Genomic DNA, 12,587 nt, shown 5'->3' on the forward strand with positions numbered 1-12,587 from the left:
AAAATATGTAGACCCTTTTTTCACATTAAGATGGGAAATTTGACTCTTTCACTAGGAATCTACAGCCCTACTGAAACTCAAAAGAAACATCTCGTGTTTTTCTTTGTCAGTTTTCACCTAAGATGGCTGCTTAATCACAGCTTCAGGTTTCTCAATTCTCCCCTGGCTATTTCAAAATAACTTAGACTCTTGCATCTCAATTGAGCATAAACAGCTCTCTTAACTCTTCAGTGAATAGTTAAAATAAGCTGTTTAACAAGCCTTGATTAATCTGGTTCTCTAGTAAAGTCGGTAATCTGAAAACTCAGAGAAGAATGGCCCAGGGAACACTTTCTTTAAAAAGTGCAAAATAACCATTCAAAATTGAGTTAAAAATTGTGCTGCCTCAGCCTTCCTCCCAGATTTAGGTCAGAAAAGGGAATTGTCTTAGACCTCTGTCCTTATTGAAAGTTTAATAAACATCAAACAACAACAACATAATGCCTATGAAAATCACCATGGTCCACTATCTTTACGACATCATGCTGATGTGACCAGTGAGGAGGAAGTAGCGTATACCCTCAATACTTTGGGAAGAAACACACATGCCAGCGGAAGGATGATAAAGTCCAGGAAAATTCAAGGACCTGCCACCACAAGTTTCCAGGTATCTAACGTTTGCAATATTTCTTCCAGGTCCAAAATGAAACACATGTTGCTTTATCTTGTACCTCCTACAACTAAGAGAGAGTCACAACATTTGGTGGCCTCTTTGGACGTTGGAAGCAAAATATACTACATTTGGATGTACCAAGTAACCTGAAAAGCTGACTATTTTGAGTGGGGTCAGTGTGAGTGAAAGCCATAAAACTGGATTCAGTTGGGTCAGACTTGAGTGTAAGGAGCCACACTAACTGGTCTTTATCAGCTCTTGTCCATTAACCTATTATGGCATAACAAACCACCCCAAGTCATAATTAGTTAAAACCACAACAATCATTTATTTGGCTCACAAATGTAAAATTTGGGCATGGCTTGTGGAAAACAACTCATCTCTCTTCCACAATGTTGGGGCCTCAGTTGAGATAGCTCAAATGGCTGGGGAGCTGGAACAAGTGAAGCCGGCCAGATAATCTCTCTGCATGTCCTGTCCATATGGTCATTCCATGTAGCTTGTGCTTCCCTACAGCATGGCAGCTTTGGGGTGATTGAATTTCTTACATGGCTGCTCAGGCTCCTGAGTAAAAAAAAGTAGAATCTGCCAGTCCTTTAAGAGGCTAGTCTCAGAGATGGCTGTATACCACTTCTGCCAGACTTTATTAATCAAGCAAGTTAATAAACTGTCCCAGATTCATTAGAATACTTTTCAATGAGTGTAGTAAAGAACATGCAGCCAGTTCCAGCACCCGCTCCACCGCCCCCACCCGGGCTTATCGTCCTGTATTGCAGTGACTGCAAGTGGGATTTCTATATTAACATAACAAAGGAGAAACACATTTTTTCAATAGATGCAAAAATAACATTTGGTAAAAATCAGCTTGTATTCATGATTGTTTCAAAGCTATTAGCCAATATGAAAGAGAAGTTGACTTCCTTAAACCTGATAAAAGAATTTGCCGACCCTCCCAGAAAAATCACCTCATGTTGAAATATAGGTACATTTCTACTATCATTTATGATATTCCAAACTAAAAAACTGAAGTAGGGAAAAGAAATGAGATGTAAATATAAAATAAAACAAAAATGTATCATTATTTGCAGGTAACATGTTTGTGTATCAAAAACATGTCAGTGAAAACAATTAAAATACTATCTGACATATATGAAGCCCTTACTATATCAGGCATTTTCCTAAGCTGTTTATTTACAAAAAGTAACTTAATAAAAGATATTATTAACAAAAAACTACATTCTTTACCAAAAAAATAGATTCTTTGGATAAAATACTGTAATTTTTAAAGTCCAGCAGGAAGTTGGATATATGCATAACATACATAATGAAATAATGGTCCTGTAAATATAGAAATCTAAAAATAAAAAAGTCTAGTCCCAATAGAAATAAATGTATAGGTAGCCTAGCAATTATCAAATGAATAATGAATAGTAATAAATAACATTATACTAAATAATAAAATATGGAGAAAATTAGAAAATATTAAAAGACATAAAAGTACAAATAGAAAGACATACAAATGTCCTGGAAGAGAGGATTCAATATGACATATATTTCATTTCTTCCCAAATTTATCTATATATCAGTGTAATTCAAATCAACATAACAATAAGATTTTTGCTAAAAATTGACAAGCTGATTTTAAAATGCACATGAAAAAGTAAATGTATGGAAATAACCAAGAAATTAAAGGATAAACAACAAAATGAGGAATCAGGATTTATTTTGAAACTATGGTAACTAAACGTTTTATTCCACAGGGATAGACAAATATATCAATGGAAATAACTTTGGAAACAATGGGAAAAATAAAAACAAAACAAACCTGCACATAAATGAAAACTTGATATATGACAAAGGTGGCATCACAAATTAGGTCACATGGAAAAATAAAATAAAACATGATCCCAAATGAATTTAAATGAGCAAGTAAACAAAACAAACTCAGCAGTTTAAAACTGTGAAGTAAATATAGGAGAATATCTTTATGACATCAAGAGAAGCAGAAATGTTTTAAACAAGATGTAGGAAGCTCAAATCACAAAGAAAAATACACTATAAAATTAACATACTCCATATAACAAAGTAACTATAAACAAGGTTAAAAAACAAGCAATAGCCTGGGGAGATATTTGTAACATATATAACATGCAAGAAATGATTTATCATAGTGTATAATTTCAATGCATAAAAATTTGAAAAAGTAGTAAAGTGTTCAAACAGGAATTCACTAAAAAGGAAATTAAAATGGGCAGCAAATGAAATTTCCAACTTATTTGTATTTACGTTGGGTCTATGTAACTCGAGTTTTGGCAAGTGGGATGTGGGTAGAAGTGATGAATGCCACTTATGGTTCTGGGAAAAGAAATGAAATGGAAGAGGAGAAGGAGGAGGAAGATGAGCAAGAAGAGGAGGTGGAAGAAGAGGAAAAGGAGGAGAAAGACAAGAAAGAGGTGGACGAGGGGAAGCAGAAGCAGCTGCTGCCACCCACGGTGATCCTCCGGCTATCTTTTCCTCTACAATAGCAAAAGTAAAGGTAAAATATTCTTGATGGCCAGGCTACAAGACGAAGGAAGGCCACTTGCTACCGTCTTATTATTCAATAAATTGAGAGTCCAGGGTGTATTACTGCAGCATAGCCTAACCCTAACCCGACTAATAGGACGGCCAACCTGGCGTAGCCACAGTTTCTACATCCCAGTTAATGCCAACTCCATCCCTCAAAATGTTCTACCTCCTCTTTTTCGTTAACAACCAACATCCAATCCATCAGTGAATCTTATGGCCCTGCCTTCAGAAAACCTCCAGAATCGAATATTGATAGTCATCTTCCAAGGGACTATCATGGATCACCTGGATTACTGCAGTAGTCCAAAACTTGCTCTTCTTGCTTCCTTCCTCATTCTCCTAAAGTCCAGTCTCAACACAGCAACCATAGTGATTTTCTTGAAATGTATGTACATCAGGATTTCTGTAACACGATGATGTCAGCAGTGTAGTTGTTTTAAATCTCCAGAATGTCTCCTGAAAACCAAATAGAAAAACCAGTATAGTTAAAACCAAGGTGGATAACAGACCCAGAATATGGGTAGATGCTTGTGACAAACCAGCAGGAGTAGCAGGACATGCACAAGATCAACCACTGTGTGGCAAGGGAGGAAGAAGTGAAAGAAATCACTAAGTGAACCAAATAGCTTAAAAGTTACCAATAACTACCCAAAAGAAAAGAACTTACCCTGAGAGGAAATGTGTGAAGAAAAAGCTGAGAACAATTAGTAAAATTAAGAGTAGTCCTCACAATCTCAGAAGGGCAAATAAATGCCAAAAATCACACAGATGTGGAGGGAACGAAAATGGATGTGAGGGTTCTACCCTTCAATTAAATCCCACAAATATCCAGAGAATATTTCCGTTCTCCAGGAGGACAGTGCCTCATCCTACTGGAAACAACCAAATTGAGCAAGAAAAGAACCATGTCAATGAAAGAAAAAGAGAGAAGAGAATTTTCAAGGGGCTCAGAAAAAGGAAATCCCAGGAAGTATGAAGTACTTTGGAATACAAGGCTTGCAGACCTCAGGGACAAGAGGCAGAAAACCTTTCTCAGGCAGGCATAGCTTCAAGAAACAGCCAAGTGGCTCACAGAGAAAGAGCATATTTTGAATCTTTACTAGTAAAAACACAAAGAAATTCTTAAACTGCGATTCAGAGAAAGCTCCCCTGACTTGTTCTTCTCCTAGTCTCCTGGGAAATCCTACGTTATTTTGTCCCCACTCAAACATGGGGAACAACAACAACAACAAAAAGCTTTCTAACACCACACAAAATTATTGCCATACAAAGACAAATGAGGCCTTAATAGCATGAAGACAAACAATGAGAATTTACCAGGAAAATGAGGTCACAGAGCAGATGAAAACTGCAATGTAATATTTCAATATTAGAGAACAATTAAAGCTTTGACAAAACAGCGCAAAGAAGAAATAGAAAATCTCAGAAGAAATTAATAGATATTAGTAAAGAATTAAGAAAAAATAGTATTTCATAAAATAACACTAAATTAGAAAAACACAAAAGTAAAGAGACACCATAAAATGCACAATAAGGGAAAGAAGGACAAGAAAGAAGAAAGAACTGTAAGATAATAAATTTGTGTAGTTTTAACCCACTAAGTTTGTGGTAATTTGTCAACAATAGGAAAGTATTGCAATATGATAAACATAGAAGATAGAAATTTAAAAGCCAACATACATATAATTGAATCTTCAAAGAAGAAAACCAAAGTAATGGAAAAGACAAATATTTAAAACCATGATTGAAAAATATTTCCTGAAATAAAATGTTAAAGAGAAGACCACCCTGTGTATTTGAGAAAATTGACCAGAAATGATCAATATCAAGCCATATCCTAAGCCAAAATTACTATATTTTTAAAATGAGGGGGGGCTGGCCCCGTGGCTGAGTGGTTAAGCTCATGCGCTCTGCTGCAGGAGGCCCAGTGTTTCGTCGGTTCGAATCCTGGGCGCGGACATGGCACTGCTCATCAAACCACGCTGAGGCAGCATCCCACATGCCACAACTAGAAGGACCCACAACGAAGAATATACAACTATGTACTGGGGGGCTTTGGGGAGAAAAAGGAAAAAAATAAAATCTTAAAAAAATAAAAATAAAAAATAAAATGAGAGGGGAAAAATCCCTTTAGTACCTAGACAAGAAGCCAAAACCACTTATATAAGGAAACAACTATCAGATACACATGAGAATTCTCCAAAGCAACATTTACATTAGAAAAAGAAGGTAGTAACTTTTAAAAAAAAATGTAAAGGAAAGAAAATGAGAGAGAAGAATTTTATGTCCAGCCAAAATTTTCTTCAAAATAAAAGCCACAAACAGTTATAAACATGGAAGACCTCACAAGGAATATCATTCCCCTAATCACTTTGTGACAAATCTGCAGAAAAATGAGCTTTAAGCATACAATGTTTGTAGAACGTTCAACAGATATTTAGCTTAGTGGAACTAAGGTTAAAAGACGGAATAAGGGTGAAAAAATAACATGTAGTATTTATATGTTCAGACATTAACAAGAAATACCAAGTAGGAATAGTGGATAAAATAAGCTTGCGGATTACCACTCATGAATTAATTAGAAGTAAAATAATATTACTTGAAGCTAATATATGAAGTAGTAGAAACTTAAGCATATTTAAGACGAAGTGTATGTAAGATTTAACAGTATACATATATTTTTATTGAGGTAACATTGGTTTATAACATCATATAAATTTCATGTGTACATTATATTTTGATTTCTTTGTAGACTACATCATGTTCACCACCCAAAGACTTAATAATATATTTTTGATTAATAAATGAGGAAGCAGAAGCTTAAGAAATTTATGATATAAAGATGAACACTAAAATAATGCTAAAGAAGGCGGAGGCAAAGGAAAGGGGCTAACTTTAGTCTTGTTTGTGGTAGGAAACCAACAAACAGTATCTAAAGGAAGAGATGATTAAGGGTAATATAAAAATATTAGTATAAATAAAACTACTAAATCTAAAAGTCGAAACTTCCAAAATACCAAAAAAAAATCAATATAAAAGATTTAAAAAAGACACATGATTGTAATAGTTTAACCAGAAGTATTGAGCCACATAGAAAATATGTTATAAAACAATATAGTAAAGCGAGACCAAAAGTACCATTACTAAGTAAATGTAAGTGAGCTTAAATCACTCACTAAAAAATTCAGATTAGTAATACGGCAAAACCCAATTCTTTGTTATACCTAAAATAAAGCTTTTGGCTAAGTCAAAAATATAAGAATGAACAAAGATAAGAAAGGCAATACAAAATAATGCAGTGAACAATATCCTGAGGTAGGTTGAAGTAAAAAATATTAAAGTCCAATAAAGGTCATTTTATAATGCTAAAAGCTACATTTCAAGAAATGACATAACACTAACATCTATCTACCAAAAAACACAATAGTAAAATTCCTCCCATTTGCATCAGAGGCAACCACTGTTCTTCTTGAAATTCACATAAGCAGAATCACTTGTCTGCTTCTTGCACTCGATATAATGTTTTTAGATTTATCCATTTTATTACTGAGTACTGTTCTAGTCTAAGAATATACAATAATTTTTTAATCCACTCTTCTATTGAGGGAATAATTTTTCCAACTTGGGATTATTATGAGTAATTCTGCTACAGCATTCATGAACCTTCTTGTGAACATGTTTTTATTTCCCTTGGATAAATATCCAGTATGGAATTGTTGGGTCATAGGGAATGAGTATGTTTAACCTCATAAAGACCGTCAGTTTTCCAAACTGGTTGTACTATTTTATACACCAGCAATGTATGAGTCCCTATTACTCAAAATCCTCTTCAAAATTTGATAATTTGAGACTTTTTAATTTTACCTTGTCTAGTGCTTGCAGTTGTAAACCATCTCGTGGTTTCAATTTGCATTTCCCAGCTGATAACGACATTGAGTACATTTTCACATGTTTATTGACTATTTGTAATATTTCCTTGTGAAGACTCTGTTCCGATATTTTGCCATTTTAGTTGGGTTGTTCTTTTTTATTATAGATTTGTAGGAACTTTTAATAGATTCCAGATAGAAATCTACGTCAGATACATGAATTGTGAATATTTTCTTCCCAAGATGGCTTGACTTTTCATTTTTTGAACTGTGACTTTTGATAAAAAGAAGTTTTGATGACATCCAATTTATTACTTCTTTTTTCATACAAAGGATTATTAAGAAGTTTTGTAGATTCATAAAACCCTAGCAACTGTATGATTTTAGATTTTAGAATTATAATCTATTTCAAATAATTTTTTAAATATGGAGTGAAGTGGAGGCGAAGGTTCTTTTTTTCCCAATACGAATATCTGGCACCAGATGTTAAAAAACATTCTTTCCCCCATTGCATTGCATTGGCAAGTCCATTGAAATTTGACTGTAAAAGTGTGGATCTATTTCTGGATTCTCTGTTCTATGTCATTGATTATTGACTATTCTTAGGTAAATATCACAATGTCTTTGCTTATCATATCTTTATAGTAAGTTTTAAATCAGGCATTATAAATCTTTGAATTCTTTCTTCCTTTTCAAGATTGGTTTGTCTATTCTTGGTCCTTTGTATTTTCATATGAAGTTTATAAAAATTGCACTAGAAATACAATACAATTACTTTTCCAAAATTGGCCTTGCATCCTCAGACCTTGCCAAATACGCTTATTAATTCTAGTAGATTTTTATTTTCCTTAAAATTTACTATGCACACAATCATTCCATCTGAAAATAAACATAGTAGTTTTTTCTTTCCAATACTCTTGCCTTTTATTTCTTTTTTTTAATCACATTGTGCTAAGACAGACCTTTAATACAATATTGAATAGAACTGGTAGGAGTGAATTTCCTTGCTTTGCTCTTGGTCTTAGGGGGAAAATATTTGATATTTCACCATTAAATATAATAATTGCAGGAAGTTTTTCACAGAATTTCCTTATTAAACTGAGGAGGGTCTTTATTTTTTCTCGTTTGCTAAGAGTTTTTATCATGAGCAAGTGTTATATTTTTGTCAAATGCTTTTTCCCGACTTATTTAAATGATTGTTTTATTCTTCTTTATTCTGATAATATGGCGAATTATATTGATTGATTTTCTAATGTTGAATCAAACTTGCATTCCTGAGATAAACCCAATATTTATGTTGTCTGCATTTCCTTTATTTATTGATGAATTATATATATGAATAACATTACGAATTTTTTGTTTATATTTAAATGTGTGCTAATGGCATATAATTCTTTTTTTAATTGTAATTGTCCTTTTGGATCACAAGCAGGGTTATTCTAGCCTCATAAGATTAGTTGGGAAGTGTTCTGTCTTCTATTTTCTGATGGCACTGGTAGAAGTTTGGAATTATTTCTTTCTTAAATGTTTATGAAATTCACCAGTGAAGCCATTTGTTCAAAGATTTTTCTTGTGGGAAAAATTTTAATTACAAATTAAATTTCTTCATAGGAAGATTTAGATTTTCTATTCATTCTCCTATATCATTAGATATTTTGTGTCTTTCAAGGATTTTGTAAGTTCCATCTAAGCTGTCAAATTTATTTATAAAAATCATAATATTCCTTCATTATCCTTTTAATTGCTGTAGGATCTGAAATGCTATCCCTGCTTTCCTTCTTAATTTTAGTAATTGTGTTTCCTCTCATTTTTCATTGGTAAGACTTGATAGTAGAAGTTTATCAATATTATTGATGAATAAAATAAAATACTTGCTCTTGCCTTTCTGAGTCTTCTCTGTTTCTTTTCTCTCTCCTAGATTTCCTCTCTAAACTTTATCATTTCTTTCCTTCTTACTGTTGGTTTATTTTATTCTTCTTTTTCTAGCTTTTTGTGTGTGTGTGTGTGAAGAAGATTCACCCTGAGCTAACATCCCTTGCCAATCCTCCTCTTTTTGCTTTTTTTTTTTTTTTTTGCTTGAGGAAGATTAGCCCTGAGCTAACATCTGTGCCTATCTTCCCCTACTTTGTATGTGAGATGCCTCCACAGAATGGCTGATGAGTGGAGTAGGTCTGCACCCAGGATCTGGCCCACAAACCCAGGCCACAGAATTGGAGCGCAGGGAACTTGAACCACTCCATCCCCGGCCAGCCCCTTCTTTTTCTAGCTTTCTAAGGTAGATGCTTATTTCATTGATTTTGCATTGTTTTTCTTTTCTTAATAATTTTCTTGGCCTGACTATTCTTCTGGACCATAACTACCAACTTTGCTGAGAAAAAGGAAAAGAAACTTGGACTGAAATGCAGAGAGAACACACATGACATTGGACGTCCTCACAATGCCTAAAACTCTGAGCACGGCAGCACAGGCAGAAGCACAACCCACTGACTGTGGACTCCGACAAAATCAGAGAGGTTAGCCTCTTGATGGAAACTGGGAGTTGGGCTAATGGGACATAATCCCAATGTTATTAAAGTTGGTTACCCCTCACTTTAGCTGCCAGACATAGGAAAGAGCTTTTACTGTCTGGAAAAATAATGTTAAAAAAAAGTACAACTTAATCTCCACTATTATTTTGTATGATTCTAATATGAAATCAAATATTATGAGAGATACAAAGAAGCAAGAAAAAAGAACCCACAGTATTAAGATACCATATCTAGTAGATAAGGACCTTGAAAATACCACTACATATAAATTGTAATAAAAGAATAAAGAATGGATAAGCATATGGTAAATCTCAGCAAATAAATGGTAAATACAAAAAAGATACAATGGAAATACTGGGGCTGAAAAATATAATATCTGAAATGAAAAATATGTTAGATAGGCTTAAAAGTCTAATGAACACTGCAGAAAAAATAGCAATGAAGTTAAAGACAGGTTGACTGACATAAATTATCCAAAATAAAGAATTAAAAGGATCAAAGAAGCCGAATAGAAAATGTAAGCAATGTTCATTAATTTTACATACATAAAATTGAATTTCCAAGAGAGTTGGGAAAAAATCGAGGAGAAAAAGAATTAAACAAATAATAGCAGAAGTTAGTCTTTTGTGATTTGTAAAACTTCTTTCTCTTTTGATGGTCATTTCCTCCTTGTCATTCCTTATTTTGAGTGTTTGCACTTTATCCATTTTTAAGTATTAATTTTGTTGATTTCCTTATTGATTTTTCAGTTTTTTGATTTATTTGTTTTACTTTTCTATTTATTCTGGCTCAATCATTTCCGTCTATATTTTTAGGAATTTCTTCCTCTGCTTTTCTTCAGATTATTTTGTTGGTTTTTTCCCCAATTTTTTGAAGGAGATAATTAACATATTTGTTTTCAGTCTTTCTCAGCTCCAAAAATCCAACAAATTCCGCACATGCAGATAAAAAGAAATCTGCACCGAGATTGTAGTGAAACCATAGAAGAGTAAAGGCAAAGCAAAGGTCTTGAATGAACCTAGAGAGAAAAGATTAACAGATTGGCAATTGACTTCTCAGGAGAGAATATGGAAATGAAATATATGAAATGTCTTCATCTTCACCTCTAAATATGCCCTAAAGAAATATGTGCTCACATGAATCAGCAATTCATATCAGCAATGTTCTTAACAGCCCAAAACTTGAAACTACTGAATGTCTATTATCAGCAGAATAGTTACATAAATGGTATATTATATTCATGATATCATGGTATGGCATATTCATATAATAGAACATTATGTAGTAATGAAAATAAATACTCGACAGCTCATGCATCAACATGGATAAAGCCCAAATCTAATATAATGTGGGAAAAAAAGCAAGTCACAAAAGAATATATACTGTTTGATTCTTTTTCTATAAAATGTGAAAACAGGCAAAACTATACAAAATATTTTTCAGCACTACTTACACATGGTAGGTAAAATAATGCCCCACCAAAGATGTCTACATTCTAGTCCACAGAACCTGTGATGGTATCGCCTTACATGGCAAAAGAGACTTTGAAGACGTGAGTAAGTTAAGGACCTGGAGACGGGAGATGATTCAGGCGGGTCCAATCTAATGACATGGACCTTTAAAGGGAGCGAATCTGTCCCAGCCATGGTCAGAGGGAGACTAAATGACTAAGTGTGACTGAAGAAGAAGAGTCAGAGAGATGCAACATCATTGGCTTTAAAGACGGAAGGAGAACATGAGCCGAGGAATGTGGGTGGCCTCTGGAAAGTGAAAAAGGCAAAGAAACAGATTCTCTCTCCTCGAGCCTCTAGAAAGCAATGCGGCCCTGTCAATCAATACCTTGATTTTTTATTTTTTTCTTAAGGATTGGCACCTGGGCTAACAACTGTTGCCAATCTTTTTTTTTTTTTCCTGCTTTATCTCCCCAAACGCCCCCCTATACACAGTTGTATATCTTAGTTGCAGGTCCTTCTAGTTGTGGAATGTGGGACGCCGCCTCAATGGGGCCTGACCAGCGGTGCCATGTCCGCGCCCAGGATCCGAACCCTGGGCCGCTGCAGCGGAGCGCGCGAACTTAACCACTAGGCCGTGGAGCCGGCCCCAATACCTTGATTTTATAGCCCAGTGAGACCCATGTCAGACTCAAAACCTACAGAATTGTAACATAATACATTTGTACTGTTTTAAACAAGAAGTTTGTGGTAATTTATTGTGACAGCAATAGAAAATGAATATAATATACACGTACTAAAATTATTTTTTAATGTATTAATACTAATGGAATTAGTGTATGAATTAACACAACATGCAGGATCAGGAAATCTACCCAGGGATTTCTGAGGTACTGGGAAATGTTTAAATTCTCGAAATTTTAAGTACATGGTTCTTATTTTTCTATGTGTTCATTAAACTGTGCATACACTCTTTATTATGAATATTTTCTATGTAAAAATTTGTTAAAAGACAAAAGCAATAGACCAGGGGTGCTTGCTACAAGAAGAGCATCACCTTTGATGTCCTGAAAAGGCATCTGCTTAGGTTATGGATTTGCTAACCAACCCCATGACTAGATGGATGGCAGGGCAGAGAGCATGGGTGGCAAGATAGGTTCCCTTGGGGATAGCGAGGTTATGTGAATTTCTCATGATTGTGTAGACATCATGAAACCCAGCTTTCTGGAGTCCCAGCCAAGAAGGCTGCCTACTTGGTGAGGAGACTCAAGCAACAAAAGTCTACGGCGAGACCGCCAGTGGCAGGAACTGATGTGAGAGGGGCTGTGGAAGTGCTGGAGCAGTGGCTGGATCTCAAATACAAGGGAACAGTACAGTGGGAGTCCCAGCATGACCCTCCTAAGAACCCACGCATGTGCTCACAGCCAGCCAGCATCTGGACACATGCCATACAAATGAAAATGCCAACCCATTAGTGACTGTCTCCAAAACACACACAGCCAGCAAAGAAAGAACCACG

This window comes from Equus przewalskii, chromosome 32, assembly GCF_037783145.1.
Source record: "Equus przewalskii isolate Varuska chromosome 32, EquPr2, whole genome shotgun sequence".
NCBI classification, from domain to species: domain Eukaryota; kingdom Metazoa; phylum Chordata; class Mammalia; order Perissodactyla; family Equidae; genus Equus; species Equus przewalskii.